General features: G+C 41.3%; 1 long non-coding RNA gene across 1 annotated transcript; it reads left to right on the top strand.

The window, feature by feature from the left end:
• Positions 1 to 8,832: 8,832 nt before the first annotated feature.
• On the top strand, positions 8,833 to 17,585 carry LOC112472793. The gene is made up of 3 exons (XR_003043759.1): positions 8,833 to 9,244; positions 10,885 to 11,019; positions 13,644 to 17,585. It is a non-coding gene; the product is annotated as an uncharacterized LOC112472793 (long non-coding RNA).
• The last annotated feature ends 250 nt before the right edge of the window (positions 17,586 to 17,835 follow it).

The raw sequence follows: 17,835 nt of genomic DNA, 5'->3' as shown, positions 1-17,835 counted from the left end.
GCATCTAATCTCAACACACCTCTGACGCTATCTGATGGGGAGAACGTCGGTTTGGAACCGGAATCTTTTCAAAAATGAGATGATAGGATTAAGAGTTATAATGGATGGCAGCTAGGAACGTTTTGTTTCTCGGTGAGATTATAGGATTGAAATTTGCGTTTGCACTTGAACCGCTTTACAACTGTCCAGGAGGCCAAGGCTTTCTAAGTTCTCTGGCTTGGGCTTCTGGACACTAGCGAGATGTCCACTCGTTGACTCTTCTCCATCACAGAGGCTCATTGGACAGCAGAGATCAAGATACATATGGGTATCGGTTCGGCTGGGATAAGAACCACCCTCAGCCCGAATGCCTGGTCTCTGTCTACACTAAATCTAAAGTCCCCGGGACCCTTTCATTCTGGTCTTGTCACCGCCCTGAGGGAATGGCTTAATCTGTGGATGCTGTCACATAGTGACACCTATTGTTCAATAAGGCAATTTTTGGCAATGCCTTAATGCAGATGGTGGCTCAGGAAGAGGGAAGGTAGGAGGGCAGAAAAAATCACACCGATGGGCAAATCTTTTCATTTGAAATACTGAGTCACAGTGTGAGCCACTGGAACGTCTCTCCTGAGTCCAAGTTATCGCCAAGGACAAGGCTGATTTATGGAGACCTTGGCAATGGTAAATATGGCTGCTCACAATTTCTTCTCAGCCATTAAGTAGATGCAAAATGCAAGTGGTCATTCTAACACATGTTAACGAAACACAGAAAGCAGTTCCATATAAGCGAACTTAAAAATAGATATATCTCTCTAATTTTTAAGCAGGATTTTGGAATTTGTATCTTTCTATAGGTTACTGGGTGATATACTATCAATGTAAAAATTGAGCCTTTTATTCTGTGGGTTGTTGAATGATGAGAATAACTAGTTAGTCACTACTAACTAGTAATCGTGTGAATGCGATACCAGTGCTATGCAGGACACGCTCACTTTCTCAGCAAACTTACGACCGAATTTTCAGCTGCATGTTGGCGGGCCTCTCGTGCGATTTCTCTGAAAACAAATGGAGCATTTTTTATTGGGGATGGATCATTCTCTGTCAAGGGAAAATCATCAAGACAGTTTTTAGTAATTAAGAATGATAAAATATTAAAAACAAAATAAACCACATTAGTGGTTTCTTTGGTTTGCTGTCGGCAGAAAATAATTTGACCTTGTTTATTCAAAAAAAGGCTCTTCACTGGAAGGATGCTGATGTGGTCGTAAAAGGGCCGAATCCAGTGGCCTCAGAAAGCATGGGAACGCATCGGTGTCGAGGTCCTGGGACCCTGAGACCTGTCATTAGTGAACTCAGCCTCCAGGAATTCTCCGTTCAAGTGAAGGAACTCATGTGAGAAAAAATGCCGACTGGCCCAACGTGGGCCAGGGGTCTGGAAGGTCACGTATGGTAGCCGGGGGGTCAAGGTTCGAGAACACACACACGGCACTGAGGGGCCTTCTGTGCAGTGGGGGGAAGTTCGGCAGGAAGGAAAAAGTGTGAGCTGGAGAGACACCCCCACGATGTGTCAGTTGCAGTGGTAAGATAGACAAGGTTCTTGTTTTCTGAAAATGCCCGGTCCCACTTCAGAGAATCTGACGCTGGGAAAGTGGAAGTTTCAGAAGGGTGTGGGCTTTACGTTTACAGAAATGAACGACTTGGAACCGTGAGGCAGAGTTTGGACTGGGACCGCACGGCTCTGTTTCCATGACCGTGTCCTCTCCCGGTCTGCTGTGTCTCCTTTTGCTGGTCAGGCTACTGACGACTGTCTGTGTGGCCGCAGGGATCGGCAATGTTCTCGTGACCGAGGGATGCCGTGGGTCTCCCTCCAGATCCCACAGCATCGTCCCTGAGCCCTTTATGGGCTGATTTCTTCCAGTTTTTCAGCCCCGCCTCAGGCCACGCTACTCCAGTCACATATAGAACTGCTTGTAGTTCGATCGCTCTTTATGCCACGGCCCCTTTGCCTATGCGCTTTCACTGACCTGAAATGCAAGCCTTCCCCTCTTCTTGGATCTTGGCCCTTGAGAGCAGTGAGCGGGGATCAAATATCGCCTCCTCCAGGAAGGCCTCTTTGTCCCCTGCGCGGATCGAGTGCTTGGCTCACAGTGGTCTCTCTCCAGTTCCTAGGACACAGGCTCCCGAAGATGAGGGATGTGTCTCTTTTCCACTCTTGCCTCCTGCACCGAATTTAGACCAAAGGTTGGCACAAGAAACGCTCTTTGAAAGAACGAATGAGGAGAGTCGACGTGAACACGAACTTGACCTCCACACAGCTCCCTTTCTGCTGCTGCCCAGAGCACTGTGGCTGTCACCTGGACCTTCGCCTTGCAGCCTATAGGTGGCAACGAGAGGTTTCTCTCTCTAGCTTTTCTTTCCTTCAGGTCTGATGGTAATGACAGATCACTCTGAGGCACGCTGTGTTTGGAATGAGACCAGCACAGCCACAGTGTTATGTACACTTCAGTCCCTGTCCATCTCGACAGGGTTTTTATATGGGGATTTTACGACGAAAGGCTTCCTATCCCATCACACCTTCCCTGAGCCATCCACTCCCAGGGGAATACTTGTCTACAACTGCAGTGGGGGAAAAAAAAAAGCCAAAAACCCTGCAACACATCACTGTTTTCCAATGTAGGCAGCCTCCGGTTGTTCCTGTTGTTGGGTACAGACCCGCATGCTATTTGGGTGCACGAAGGATACACAACATAAACGTTCTGTATAGGTATGTATTTACTGATGCAAATTATACACATATATGCATGTATACAGCAACCTTTCCTGGCCATACAGTGGTGAGTCACACACATACACATGCTATTTGGGTGCACGAAGGATACACAACATAAATGTTCTGTATAGGTACGTATTTACTGACGCAAATTATACACACATATGCATGTATACAGCAACCTTTCCTGGCCATAGAGTGGTGAGTCACACACATACACATACACATACACATACACACATACACACACACACACACACACACACACACACACACGAGAGGAAAGGAAAGAATATTACTGTTTCTCACTACTTTATAAATTAGCATCTTTGGTATGTTAGAAGTGGGGGGTGGGACAGAATTTTAAATATGGGTCTTTCTAAATTTTTCATATCTTTCATCTTTTTCACTTTGTCCCTTTTGCTAAATCTGCTCAGAAACCATCAAGTCCAGTGTGCTAATTTGCCTAATTTGGAGTTGGAGGGAATGTGGATTGATTTTCGGCTTCTCTCAGAATCCAGGGGAAGGGCCATCTGTTAGGATTAACTGGGTGTGTAATCCCTTTTGACTCATCTTCTCTGACAACAGGGGTGGAAGAGTAACTGGTCGACCACAGCGTTCTCGCGATGCGCAGTAAGAAATATACTCTCCCTCGGAGAAGTCCATCAGTTAATATTAACGAGGAGAAAGAGAAAGGAGAGCTCGGCAGGAAGCTCTGAATGTCCCCCAGACTCGAGTCAAGAGATCACCAGGGCGGGGGTCCAGCTAGTAACGTATCCCTCTCTTCCTCCGATGAGAGTGGCACCGGGTGACTGCAATCAGAGGGCAGCCTGCTCTCCTTTGGCAAACAAACACCCACGCTGGTAAGTGCCTTTTAATGTGCATCAGGCCTACGTCTGGGAAAAGGATGCACAGTCGGCAGGTACCGAGCCGTAAGGGGATAACTCTGACATGCTGATAAAGCTGCTCGGTTTACGTGGGACGCGACTTCAGCCTCTACCGAAGGGTATTATTAGTGTGGGATGATAGCTGTTCTCCGCCTTCCCAAACGAGAGCCGGTGAAACGTATATGCACCGAAGGTCTGCTCTGGAGACTCCTGCCCTGTTTGTTCGCTGACTTGGGGATCCTAATCACACAGCTTAATGGAGATAAGGCCTGAAGCAGAGAGAAAAGAGCCCACCCAGTTCGGGGCCTCCGGGAAGACGAAGGAAAGCCAGCCGTGTGAAAAACGGAGGCTCGTCCAACTGCGAGCGGTGTGTGCAGTTTTCCCTCACTGCAAGTTCGGTATTACAAAAATAGATTTGCTCTTTGAAGCCAGATGGCACGCGATACTTCTGAAGTTAAATCTGGCCTTATGACAATGCCCGTGGCCGGGGAGAAACCACTTGGGCTGTGATGGCAAACTACTCAGGCCTCTGCGAGTCCTTTCCCGAACCTCTCTGAGTGTGAAGATGCGTACGTGGCCCTTGACGATGATGTGACTACTGTGTGGCCAGGGACCTTTTTTTTTTTTTTTTTTTGGCCTCTGCCTCATTCTTGTTTCAAAAAACTAGTAATTAAGAACACGTAAATGATAGCCTTGGTACTGATCATCGATTAGCTGGTCCTTTACAACAATAGGCTTTCGCTGCTCATTTTCCAATGGTTTCATCGATCGATTGATTGCTGCATCCGTTCATTCAGAAGTCGACGGGTTCATACAAGCAGGATCATAGGGTCTGCAGTCAAAAGACCTATGTTGGGCTCATCGAGACAGGATTTTTAAAAGCCATGTCACCTTGGGAAACTCAGCTCTAGCTTCTACACCTTATATGAGAGAGAATCATAGTAACTGAACCTAAAATACCGTTTGTAAAAGTGATTTATAAACAGTAAAACTGTGTAAATGCATTTTATTTTCAGAAGCTAGAACTATGCCTGGACTATTGTATAAGCTACGTAAATAAGTATGCTGTGAGCATCTATTCCGTGCTCAGAAATGTATGAGGAATTTTATAGAGAAAAAGACTCATCGGACAGAAATACTATACTTGAGGATGTTAAAGTCTTTGAGAAGAAAATAATTTAGTCGTGGAGAAGACACAAATTTAGTCAGTGTTTTCTTAAAATTTTCTATAAAGTAACTTATTTACCAGATGAGGCCATCGACATTGTTATTCCCTGTGATCCTCAGCCTGATTTTGTAATAACCCACATTTAAAGGTAATATCAGTTATTTTAAGGTATGCCGCTGGTAAATATAACACATTACTCAATTATATTTAACAAGCAGTATACTGCTTGTTAAATAATTTCCTAATTTATTATTAAATTATTAAATAATTTCCTAATTTAAGTTTGGCAACTTAACGGTAGACACTGAACCCAGGCTACTTCTTTCTGTATGTTTTAGGAACCAAATGATTTTCAATAATAATTGGAAATACTTATTTTCAAATTAAGAACAAATATTCAATTGTTTAAGCAAAATTTCCAAATGTAGACTTGGCAAAAAAGGGGTACTTAAACGTTGGCTGTTCTATTTAATAGTTATGTGATTTAAGAAAGTGATGTAACCTTCTGAAATTCAGTTTTCTGCTATGTAAATGAGATAATAATGCCCCATTTAAAGAAGAAACACAGAATATGTACAGAACACCTGTATTAAGTAGCTGCAGGTTAGGTTTTGGTCACAGAGACCCTGAAAGACAGGAGCCTGGACAGACAGACATTTCTTCCTTCCTCACGTAGACACCTGACGTGGAAGGGCCCAGCAAGTCTCACCATGGGTTGGAATAAGTCCACTTCTGCCATGGGTACCGGCAGGACAGGTACATCAGACAGACAAAGGACGCTGCCTTCGTGACTGGAGGGGCTGGCTGGTCGAGGGCCTCAGGGCACCAAGGGGTGCCTGTCTGCCACAGAGCGCCCCAGGGAAATGATAGCCTGCATCCCGGGCGCCGATGCTCGGCCTCGTGAGGCTCCTCACATCACACCACCCGGGGTACCTAAAGCATTCTCCTATGTACCAATCATAATTTGGATGATTGTTATTTTCTTTCCATGAAGGCGTACTCTGTCGAAGGGGGCCTGATAATACTGTGCAATTCAGACTTATAGATGTGGAAACATTACACGTGGGTGTGTGTGTATGCCTGTGTAAGTGATGATGTGGGTGTGTGACGGAAGTGATTCGCTCGACCATGCAGAAGGGGGCAGCTATACAGGGCCTATGACAGTGGCATCGAGATCACAGCTTGCTGGAGACGCCAAAGGGCGTCTCTAGCCCGGTGGGACTTCAAACCCAGAAATTGCCACTGCCCTTTCAGAGCCGGCACCCATCGCCCCAGGGTCTGTGGGGCTGCGGCCGGGGGCTCTCGTTTTCTCCAGAGGCCGTGGGACTTCCTGGTTCTGAGTAGGTGTTACAGATGGTGCCGTAGGTAAGTGTCAGATGGGGAACCAGCGTGTGTCCTTGTCACCTCCACTTCCCCAGAAGCCACTTCCCTCAGTCTCTCCATGCTGCCAACAGAGGCTCAGGTGCCTGGCTCTCTGCCCTGCTCCTGGAGTTCCCTTTGACTCTGCAGCCTGTGCACCCTGCCCCTTGGACAGTGAGAAATCACAGGCGACAGAGGCCTTTGAAAGCGCCACCAAACAGGGACTGTGGCCCTGACTCTCATTTACAACTCTTCTCTCTTCTGCTTCCTTTGTAGCTCAAGAGCTGCAAAGTGTCACACTGTGATATCTTAGGCAGGTGTTGGACACAAAAGCAGTCACCTACCGTCCCCAGACAGTCACGAGAGATGAACCCGTCTTAGGGGAGCTTGGTTTTACCTATACTAAAGTAGAGGAGACAGTGAATTGAGAATGTCTAGATAGTTTAAACTTCACTGACAGAACCAGGGGCAAGGTCAAGGCTAGGGGCGTAGACAGAGCCTCTCTGAGGCTCAAAGAGTTCTGCAGAACCTCCGTGTTTTTGAGGTAATTGGTATAGTAAAAAAAAATAAAGATAACAGGCTTAGAAACTTTGCGGCATATTTAACATTTTTACACTTATCAAAATAACACTTTTGGTACCTGCAAACAATTCAACCGTATCTGTTTTCTTTCTCTTAAATCAGGATAGAGTTCTTAAAATACATTTATGCATGGAGGATTAAGCGGCATGGTTTTATAAGGGGGTATATGGAAGGTGATCATTCCCTTAACTCTGCCTTGGGCAGTCTGTTCCACACCTACTGTTCTAGCATAATTATTAATAGCACCCAAAGACTGTCCTAGTTTGAATGATAAATTGTTTGGTCAACTTAGGAATATATTTAAACCTGTATACTAAATGCCTTCTCTCCATGTGACTCAGTAACTCTATGAATAGCCTATTTACAGAAGTATCAAAAGTCTCAATTGGAGGCACGTTGGGAACGGGCTTTGGGAATGAATCTGGGGGTCCTCTCCATGGAGGTGACACCGGAAGTTGAGCTGGTGAATGCATGTTGCCAGAGATGGGTGATGAGACCCTCATAAGCCCTACATTTGTTCTGAACTTGGTATTTTCCACACCGTGGCCCCATTTATTATCTCGGCCGATCCTCTGACACTACTGTGAGGTAGGCAGTACTTGGGATGTTCCTGTTCTACCCTTGATGGAAAAAAAAAGACAAATCAGAGGACCGTGAACGATGTAGGTTTACCTCAACGGTCAGGGGCAGACCCCAAACCCTCAAACTTGAACGCAGAGCCTTTCCCCACTGCACTGCATGATGGGAAAGTCACCCAAAGGTGCGTTTGTCCAAGTCGTTAATGCTTTGAGAGCCCCGTGGCCTGTAGTGCCCTGTGTGACACCTGATGTTACCAGTGATGCGCTCGCATCACGGGGCCCGACCAAACCGGGTTTCCATCCCAAAGGTCGCGTGCGACTTATGCGGTCTCTCTGCGTGTTTCCTTCACCACTTGCATCGTGTGGAAGGACAACACTTCCTACTTCAGTGGTCTGCTGCATTACATGAGATTTGTGTCACGTGCCTCAGGTGTCGTACGCAGGAGGCCCCAGACAATCCCTATCTTTTCATAAAGTATATGTAAAATACTTAGGTTTTTAGTACATCTTTAAGTTCCAGCTGAGGCTTCTAGGACAGAGACAAGACCCTTGAGGCTATTTCACATTTTTGTGAGTTAAGTCCCTTCTAACCTTAGGGACCCAGTTAAACCAGCAGCTGAATTTGCTGGCAGATAATCAATGCATGGGTTCCATCCTGGCTCCTTATAAACACTGAATAAATCTGAAATTCCCCATCACTGGAAAGAAATTTAATATTTAAAGGTAATCTGACCTGTACATGTGTGTACCATGAATATTTAATCAAAGCTATAGCAAATGTATTTATATAGCATTAATCTGAGGATATTTATTTCCTATTCGTTTTCTAGGAGCGTATTTCCTCAGCACGTGTGAAGCTGACCTCTGTGAAAATGCTCAGTCCTAAAGGTGAGCTTAAAAATTGTGGAGTGAAGCTGTTTTCTTCTCCTGCCGAAAGGGTCGATTCTCCCCCTGCACCCTTAAAAAGAAAAGCGATTCTAAGAGGACATTCTAAGCTGTGTCCCCGGTTATCCCCATAGCACCCCTCTGTTGACTCTTCATTCTACTTTATAGAATGTTTACAAATAAAGAAAGCAAAATCTCACTTTTTCACTTTCCTTTGATATAAATAATTTCACTCCTTTGTAATATTTTAACCTGTGAATGCTTTAAATGAAAAGGGTAGGCATGATCCAATTTAGCTGGTAGTTTATATAACAGCTAATTCAGATTTATATATATAACATATGTGTATATATATATACATATAAAACATATATATATATTTTTTTCATTTAATTTTTGGATAGGTTAGGAGACCCACACAGAATGAAGATGTTTTTCTCTGACGTAGCTTTAACTTTGGGATTAAGAGAAAGCAAAACCAACCAAACAGATAACATCAACCTGATGAGTAACTGTAAAAGCCAGAAAGAACAGTCTAGCCCGTTGGTCAAAGGTACTGCTCAGTCACGCTTCCGAGAAAGGTCACGGCTGGCTCACTAAGTCACAACTGGAAACCTTCCACGTTCTGAGTTGTTTTCATTTCCTAATCATGTTCCTCTTTAAAACGCTACTCCAGTAGGGAAAACGAAACCCATGTTTATGATCGGAATACTCTTTTAACATGTCAGGAGCAAGGTGTCGTGTTTCGCAATCTAATGGAAAGAAAATAAAATTTGAGATGGAAACTTAAGCTACTGTAACTATTTAAAAGCACAGAATTCTAAAGGAATCTGTTTTCAGACTGCACGTTGAAGAACTGGAGCCGGGAGGAACCGATAACGTGTTCACGCTGGAGGAGATGCTCGTAGTTAACGCGGAACCTCGGCCCGCACGTCGCTGGACTGTCATAGTCGCCGAGCGCTGCTCTGACTTTCCTGAACTCCATGGCCCAGTGCTGCTTAGCCGTTAAGCTCAGGGATGCAGCGCCTGCTGTGTAAGAATGTTCGAAATGTCATGTGTTTGCCTACTTGTTATAAAACTTCTTGTGCCTTCAGCTAGAGCCCCTTTTTTCTTTTCCCATGGGATGGTCAGTGTGATGTATCAGTGGCTGTATGATCCTTGGCTTTGAGACCCTGTGGAAATGGATTTGTAAGAGAAGCCTAACTCTTTGTTCTCTAAAATCTGCTGGCTGATTTTAGATGAATTTTCTGTTGTCAGCACTCGATGGGCCTAGCAAAGTGCGACGCGGTAAACGCACACAAATATATAATGGAAACCAAAATTTCAGAAAGTATTTACTGAATGTGAATACAGGATGATATTTTCTGTTGCAGTTTATCCCATTTCGTTAAAAAAAAAATACTAGTCACGATCCACTAAACTGATTTCGTAGTCCACTGATGGATTATGATCCGCTCGTGAAAAACACTGGCTTCGCACCTAACAAGGCACATTGCAAACAGCAGTTGATCAATGTGCCTTTTGAATAATACAGTTTTCAAAATGTATTTTTTATTTTCACAAAGACCGTGCATAGGCTTTCTCCACTGTTGCTTCCTCAGGATCTCCCCACTGTAGTCCGACACAAAAGCGCCTTTTACTTTTAGTGCCCAATGGAAATTTACAATGCACTCTGAGAATTGGGGAGCAGAAGCTGTAAATGTGAGGTGGCATTTGGGGTGGCCAGATAGCGAGGGCATCCAGTTAAATTTGAATTTCAGATAAATAATGAGTAATTGTTAAATATAAGTTTGTTCCAAGTGTTGCATGGATATGCTCATACTGCAGAAATTACCTGTCGCTAATCTGGAATGCAAATTTAACTGGGTGTCCTGTATTTTTTCTTTGAATATTTGCTAAATACAGCAACCTTCAATCCCAAGAACTGTCTTTTCCACTTACATGCAGCTAACTGAGCTGAATTTCATTTCTCTCATTTCCGAAATGTGAAGGTTGACTTGACGAGCATGAAGGTCCCATCTAGGTGTAATTTTCTGTGATTTAAGATACAGAGATTTGGAATGTATAGTAGCAAGAACTCTAGGTGGTGAATGAATAAAATCGAAAATAATTTCAGTTTTTCTATTTCTGCTGCAGTTGAATCATGTAAACATATGTTTAACTTGCGGGAAATTAAATGATGTATTCCCAGGAAAGAGAGAGAAGGATGTGTGGTGCTGGCTATTTTGCTCACATACTCTCCACGAGCATTCACCCTGGAGTAGACAGTAGACGCTGCCCATGAACCTGTATTCCTAAATTCTCACGGTAGGAGTGTCTCACTGGCTCTAGTGCCCACAGGCTGTGCCTCTGAGATCTTTCAGCAAAGACCTTTCCATTCAGAGGCAAAGAGAACAGCAGTCACAGCCTGTAGTGACAGCACCTCCAGGATCCACGTGGGTTTCCAGCTAGACCAAGCTCCCCTAAGCACCCTGGTCAACGCCTGCGTGTGCGGAAGGCACCAGAGCCCGTGTTTTCTGCCCAATGCTGGACCCCTCTACCGGGCGGTCTTTGCACAGGAGCTGCTTGTTAGGTTAGCTTTGCTTCGTCAGTCTGCATGGCAGTGAGAGGCTCTCCTGCCAAACTCTGCCTTTTACCCGCTTTATCTTTTCTTCTTTATCCCCAAACTGTCAGAGGCTGAAGAGGCGGCCCGCTTCTTCCTATTAAGAGCTTGCGTTCCCCCTGGGTTGGAAGACTACTGAATTCTGACTCCTGCTAAGTCACAGGACCCGCCACCACTTCTACTGGCTACCACACCAAAAACTGATGGTAAGTCAGAACACACTCAGGACGGGCCAAGCTGGTCACAACTTAATGCCCCAGGAACTGCAGGAAAACCGACATAAACAGACGGACGCCACGGGAGTACCTACGGACTGGATTTTGAGGGTGCCTCACCAAGGTGTCAGAACACAGGATTGGGTAAGAAAAGTGGGTAACTCTGTCAGAATATGAGATTTTAACACCATTCCGACATGGGACATTCATAGATGTTCTCAGACCCGCAGGGTCCCAGAAAATAAACCACTCTCAAACTTTTATGTAAAAAAAAAAAAAAAAAAAATTAAGGACATATTCCAAACCAAACGAACAATGAAGCAAAAACAGCAGAAACAAGCACTGAGAGAATATGATGGAAGAGAGTGGTAAGAAAAATCAAGGAACCTTAGTTGTTTTTAACACTCGTCACAAAATATACTTAAGGAATATAATGAACATGTTAAAATTTTACTCTTGAAAGGGAAGACTAATAAAATAAAGTTATCGATAATAATCTAGATTTCAAATCTGAAATTATCGGGGAGTACAAAAATAAAAAAAAAAGATAGTCGAGTTGACATATTTGGGGTTTTAAATAAATATTGTTTCATGTTAGATTTTAATAAAGGAATAGCAGAGAATATATGTCACTTTCTAATCACTAAAGAGAGCAAAAAGAAAGACCAAAATATGTAAAATACTGACTTTTTAAAAAACTTTTTTATTCATAAATTATGATGATTTTTCCGTGTGTATAAATACTCTCTTTGATACCACAGAACATCCTATTGACTGACTACCCCCACGGTATTTTAACCAACGTCCTATATTTAATATGTTAAATGTGTTGCCAAATTATATTCCAATGAGTTTCTATCATTTTATAGCTACACTGGCTTTGAATGAAAGTGCCTGTTACCTCACGCCCTAGCCAACATGCTGTTAAAACAAAAATATATCAGTACTGTCTCATTTTAGCTCAGCCACTAAATATTTCATTCATGTAGATTTTTCCTGCCCTGAAATAAAATGATTAATTTTGCTCAAAATGAGTTAGTGATATATTTATATGCCAAGTGTATTTTTTCCCCACAAATAAATTAAAATCTGTCTTTAGAATAGGACCAACTGCTAAATGTTTTCTGGTTTTAACAAATATTTTGTTTCAGGCCAAAATTACAGTCAAGTACTGTATCAAATTATTTGTTAAGAGTTATCATCATTCTATTTGATTAAGACAAGAGTCCACTGGTGAAAATACCTACAAAAATTAATGGTGATTATGGTTAGGTTTGGATAACCCCTTTGCAAGTGATATTTCTGATTTTAACATGTAGTGGTCAGATGTTCATGTTTATTTGTATTCCTCCCATAGGGAGGAATATAATCATAAATTACTATGTTTTTAAGAGTTTTTTCTTCTTCTAACATGTTTGCTGCCATTCGACTACCATCTTCTATTTTTTTAATGAAAAGTGACATTAAATGAAATATGACACACCAAAGAATGTCAAGACAATTTTAAGAATCTCAATTAAAAATGGAATTCAACCTGTAGCATGGGTGGTAAAATAAAATTTTAATTTTAAAGTCTTTAATATGACAATAGATTGTCAAGTTATAGATAACTTTTGACTGTCTATAAATTAAGGTGCATGAACCATAAAGTATACTTTTTATTAGACATCAAAGATGGAACAGTATTTTGGTGGGCAGTTTGACACTATCAACACGAACAAACAAACAAAAATATGTACCTATGACCTAGCAACTCCACAAAGATATTCCTTACATTATCACGCATAATAACAAACTCTAAAAAAAATCATCTCAGCAGTCACTAATTGCATACCGATTAAAAAAATTAAAGTATATCTATATGATATGAATTATTTAACCGTTAAGGAGAATAAGGGATAATTGACTGAAAAGTATTATTACATTTTTATGGCACATAGACTCAGTTAAGGTCAATCTTAAAAGGTAAAAACATGGAAAACACGTGTAAGGTAAAACTAAAATCAATGAAAGAAAATCTGAGACAAACTTTGTGACTCAGGGGTATGGAATAATTTTAAAAAGTCATATGACAAATCCACAAGAAAAAGTGGATTTGATTTCGATCAAAAATAAGGATTTGATATTAATAAAAAAATAGCACACCTAACATTAAGGGGTAGATAACAGCGTGAGAGAACATATTTGCAATGTGGAAAACTGTCAAGAAACTAGTAGCTTGAATACACAAGGAGCTCCCGCAACTCAGTAAGAAAATGCTTCAACACCAAGAGGAAAACAAACATGCGGATAGTTAATGTACTTAAGTGGAAATCCAAAAATTTACAAGTTAAAGAAAACCAAATTAAAACGGCAATTAAATATCACTATTAAATCGCCTAATGTAGAAAGATGGGTGAGATCAAGCACGACAGGCTAGGTGGGGATGTGGGAATGGAGACTCAGGTAGCCATTCCCACGCTGGAGAGCGATCTGGCGTTTGTAGGTAAAGTAAATGTACACCTGCCTGATTAACCAGCTGTTCTGCTTTGAGGCATATATGCTAAAAGAATTCTCACTCAGGTCTACACGTGGACATATATAAACACGTTGTTGTTGTTGTTGTTTCTTCCCAGTGTTATGTGGGGTGTGAGAAGTTGATGGCAGTGTCTGGACGCCTGTCAGTGAGCGTTCTGCTCAAGCGTGGGGCTGTGCACCACGTGGCAGGGAGGCGGCACAGACGAGAGGACACGAAGAAATACGGGTGTGCAAGCGCGGGGGGCGGAGTACGCAACGGAACAGCGCGGGTCAGAAAGACCGCCGTGCGGGTGTGCAGTTGTTACACAGTGATGCTCCACCGCATTCGTCAACGATCGTGGTATGCCAGGCACTGAGAAAGAGGTGTGAAGTCCCACCCAACAGATAAATAAACAAAACAGCAGATGTGAAAATCAAGAGAATCTCAGTAAAGAATTTTAAGTGTAAGTGAAAAACTCCAAGTTGCAGAAAAAAATACGGCACCATATGCATATCCATTTGTGAGTATTATATGTCTGTATATACATACATATACTTCTACAGATGTATGTCTGTCCATATGTACATATTCATGCATATACACATCCATCATATGTATATGTATACATATGCACATATACGAATACGCAAATATATAATGTGTGTGTGTATATATATATATATATATACATACATGTTATGCATACATACAAAATGTGGGATAATATAAATTATTTGCCATGATTATGTATTGCATCTATTTAAAATAATGATAAAATAGCAAATGTGGGAGTTTTTCCATATTTTGAGAGTACTGTTTTCTATAATAGTTATTGTAATGATTCTTTCGTTGGCATTAAGATCATACTTATGATGTTTAGAAATATTTGGAATGATGGTTTAAGGGTGTGAATCAAAAGTAGAATTTTGCCAAATAGGTTTTGTATACTTTTTCTTATTTTGTATACTTTTTCTCAGTGTTATTCACTTAAGTTAGGAACTGTAATTCACAATCAAGTAGTTTGGTTTTGACACACAAGTTCTTCACCCATATATGGATCAAAGAAATCTTGGACTAGGTATACGGGCATTTTTTGGTCTAGTTTTCTATTGGCTCCATTTAAAAATCTAAATTTGAATTTTATGTCATGGACCGCTGAGTTGAAATATGGCTATTTCAATTTTTGAGGGCTACCTGTAGTTTCAATTTTGCTTCAAAAGAACACTTCAAAATGATTTCTTTCAAAAATGTAATTGCCCAATTGAGACATATTAGTGAGAACTCAAAAAGATTTGAAAAAGTTAATTTATTTGTATAAATATCTATACTGTAACATAATTAACTAAATAGCCTATTAAGCTGGAAAATAAGTAGATATTATTTACGTAATATTATAGTACATCTATATTATCAGTTGCAACTATTTTAAAATAGCGTTTTCATTTAACTATTCACTTTTGTTTCAAATTTTAGAGAGATTTTCCCAATTCTGAGAACACAGGTTTCCTAAATAAAAGACTGCTAAACCAAGTTGAGTTCTTAAAATGTCTATGGAGTCCAACTCTAAATTTATTATCACTCTTTTTGACTATAAAATTTTTAATCTTTGAGAGGAGTTCATAAGAAAACAGCTTTAAATCTGAACTTAACTGATTTAGTCTAAGGTTTGTCTATTTATTTTTTTGAAAAAGTAATTTAAAAACAAATAGAAAGTAATCAGGCTTTCTAAAAATGCATTTTCTATTTCTTATGATGTAGTTTTCTTGTTGGTAACGGTGGTATTTTTTGGCTGTGTCACAAAACTTGAATAGCAAGGAAAGTGAGCAGATAATTCAGACTTAAAAATAAAGTGTTTTAGCTATTGGCAGATGTCAAGACAACTTGAGACTTAATGATTACTGAGCTGCATACCTGCCATCCTTATCTGTCTCTAGCAAAGTTGACAAAACAAGGTAGTCTCATGTCAAAACAGATTGGGAAGGAAGGAAGAAAGACAGAAACTTGGGCAGAGTTAAGAAGAAGTCTTGCGTTTTCATTTCAAGTTTCCTCTTTATTCTAAATGATCTCCTAAACAAAGTCTTATGTGCATCCCAAATAAAGCAAGTTACTAAACCACAGAATATTAATCGGAAAGCATTCTGCACCATTAAATTCGACGATCTGGCAGATAAAATCTCACTGATCCACTCACTCCCCACGCCCTCAGTTGAAAGCATGGATCTCCAAGGTCCTTATCTAAGGGACAAATGTCTGCGCGTGGCGACGGCATTCTCTTTTTCTCTCCTTACCGAAACTCGCTTGCACTGACCCGTAGCACGCCACTCCTTCCTGCAGGTACACAAAGCCAGTCCTTAACACTGGCGTATTCGTGGTCATCCTTCAAGACTCCAACTGAATGTAATTTCCCCTTCGAAACCTCCCCTGAACCACCTTACCGCTCTCGTGCCCCCGCAGTACTGCCTGCATATTTCTATTCTATCATTTTTCTGTACTTCTCTGATTTACGTGTCTGTTCTTCCCGCTGGATCAGTGTTGCCAAGCATCTGATACTTGAGTCTTCATTTCCATTAGAGAATCATGGTACTTTCTCCTGCTGAGTTAGGAGTCTCCTGAAAACTGCCACAGCTTCTTCTAACCAGCTGGCACTGATACATCCATGAAATCTATTTGCCATATCTGCTCTGAACTGTGCCGTCCTTGGCATATCTTATTTGTCTGTGTGTCCTCTGACCGGGAACACAGAATGGATGTCATACATGCATAAGAACCTTTTCAGGATGAGGCTTCCAGATGTATCTATACTTGATAAGCAAAGCAATTTATTCCTACCTATCATATCGTAGGCGATGGCTTTTAATTTTCACCATCAGGGAGCAAGAACTACGGCTGAATGTCATAATAATTTTCCATTTTTTTCTTCTAAATCCTGTGTTTTGTTAACTGTAGGCACAGCCCACAGTTTTCCACCATAAACTACCAACCTGCAGTCCAAAATGGGGCCTTCCACAATGGTCTTTCTATTGTAGACACTATGCCTTTGAGAGCTAAAGCTTTCTAAGTCAGGCATCAAGCTAATGATTTAGTTATTTATTCCTTTGAACCAGCTACTTTGGTGACTCATTTTTCTCCCTAACCCATGCTATTATACACTAATCCATACATTACTTCCCCTCAATACAGATGACACAGACTGTTTACTCAGGATGATTTTGCAATATGCCCATTAACAAAGACTTTGTGGGCAGGAAGAATACCGGTTATTCAACCAAGTTTAGGAACACAGCTGAGTGGTAGACCAGATTAGCAGGGTGTTAAACATCCATTAATAATGGCAGGGCAACAAACTTGAAGGTTTTGATTTTAGTTCAGATAAGCCCTCTAAATTCAGGACTTGGCTAACCGTACTTGTAGGTTTCTCTTACAGAAAACCTGGTCCGTCGCGGCAGGGGATCGGCTGCGTGAATGTTAAGTCAGAACGCAAACAGAGTTTGTAATAATTATTATGATACAATACATTTTAAAATTATTATGCATGTTGAACCTCACGATAGTCTAGATTTCAACTATTTGACATTACTTTTTCCCCCATATCTATGTTCCTCAGATTGCAGGTATTGATTTGGGGTTCAAAAATACTGTCACTCTGGTAAAAAGTGTTTATTCCTATTTAGAAACTTTAGCCAAACTAATTCCATTCTCGATTTTAAAAAAATCACTACTTCCCTTCAGTTTTCTTTGATTCTCACAATTTACTGTGCACGCACCTGCTTCCTCCACCGATCTGTAAGTTCTTTGAAACTGGGGGCCGTGCTGTTTATTTTAATATTCTATTAACGCCTCTACATTTTAGGTGCTCAACTAGTAACTAGTATTACTAAGAATGTTTTTTGCCATATATATATGTACGTCTCATCTCTTCATGATTTGTGGGAAATTTTATGACCATTAAAATGGTTGGTTATCTCTAGTGTCACAAGAAATCAATTTGCTTTTCCAGTTCGGGTTGCGCGATTACTCTGAGCCAGTAACTGTGCTGATCGCTTTACGCAGATTTTCTCGATTAGTGCCCCAAACCCCTCTATGAAGTGCGATTATTACAGCCTCTTTCTAGATATGAAAGTTGAACACAGTCAAAGAACTCCTCCATGACAGTGCAGTCCATGTGGAGTGGCAAAGTCCAGAATCAAAACCGGATCTTAGATCCGGAAGCTTAGACTTTCCATCTCATTGCACTTTATGAAGAAGCCTCTCTTTGCCCTTACTCTCCAAGAAGAAAAAAACAAAAGTTTTGTTTTGTTTTGATTTGATTT

This window comes from Pteropus alecto, unplaced genomic scaffold, assembly GCF_000325575.1.
Source record: "Pteropus alecto unplaced genomic scaffold, ASM32557v1 scaffold59, whole genome shotgun sequence".
In the NCBI taxonomy this organism is placed as follows: domain Eukaryota; kingdom Metazoa; phylum Chordata; class Mammalia; order Chiroptera; family Pteropodidae; genus Pteropus; species Pteropus alecto.
This window is presented reverse-complemented; position numbering and strand designations above follow the sequence as displayed.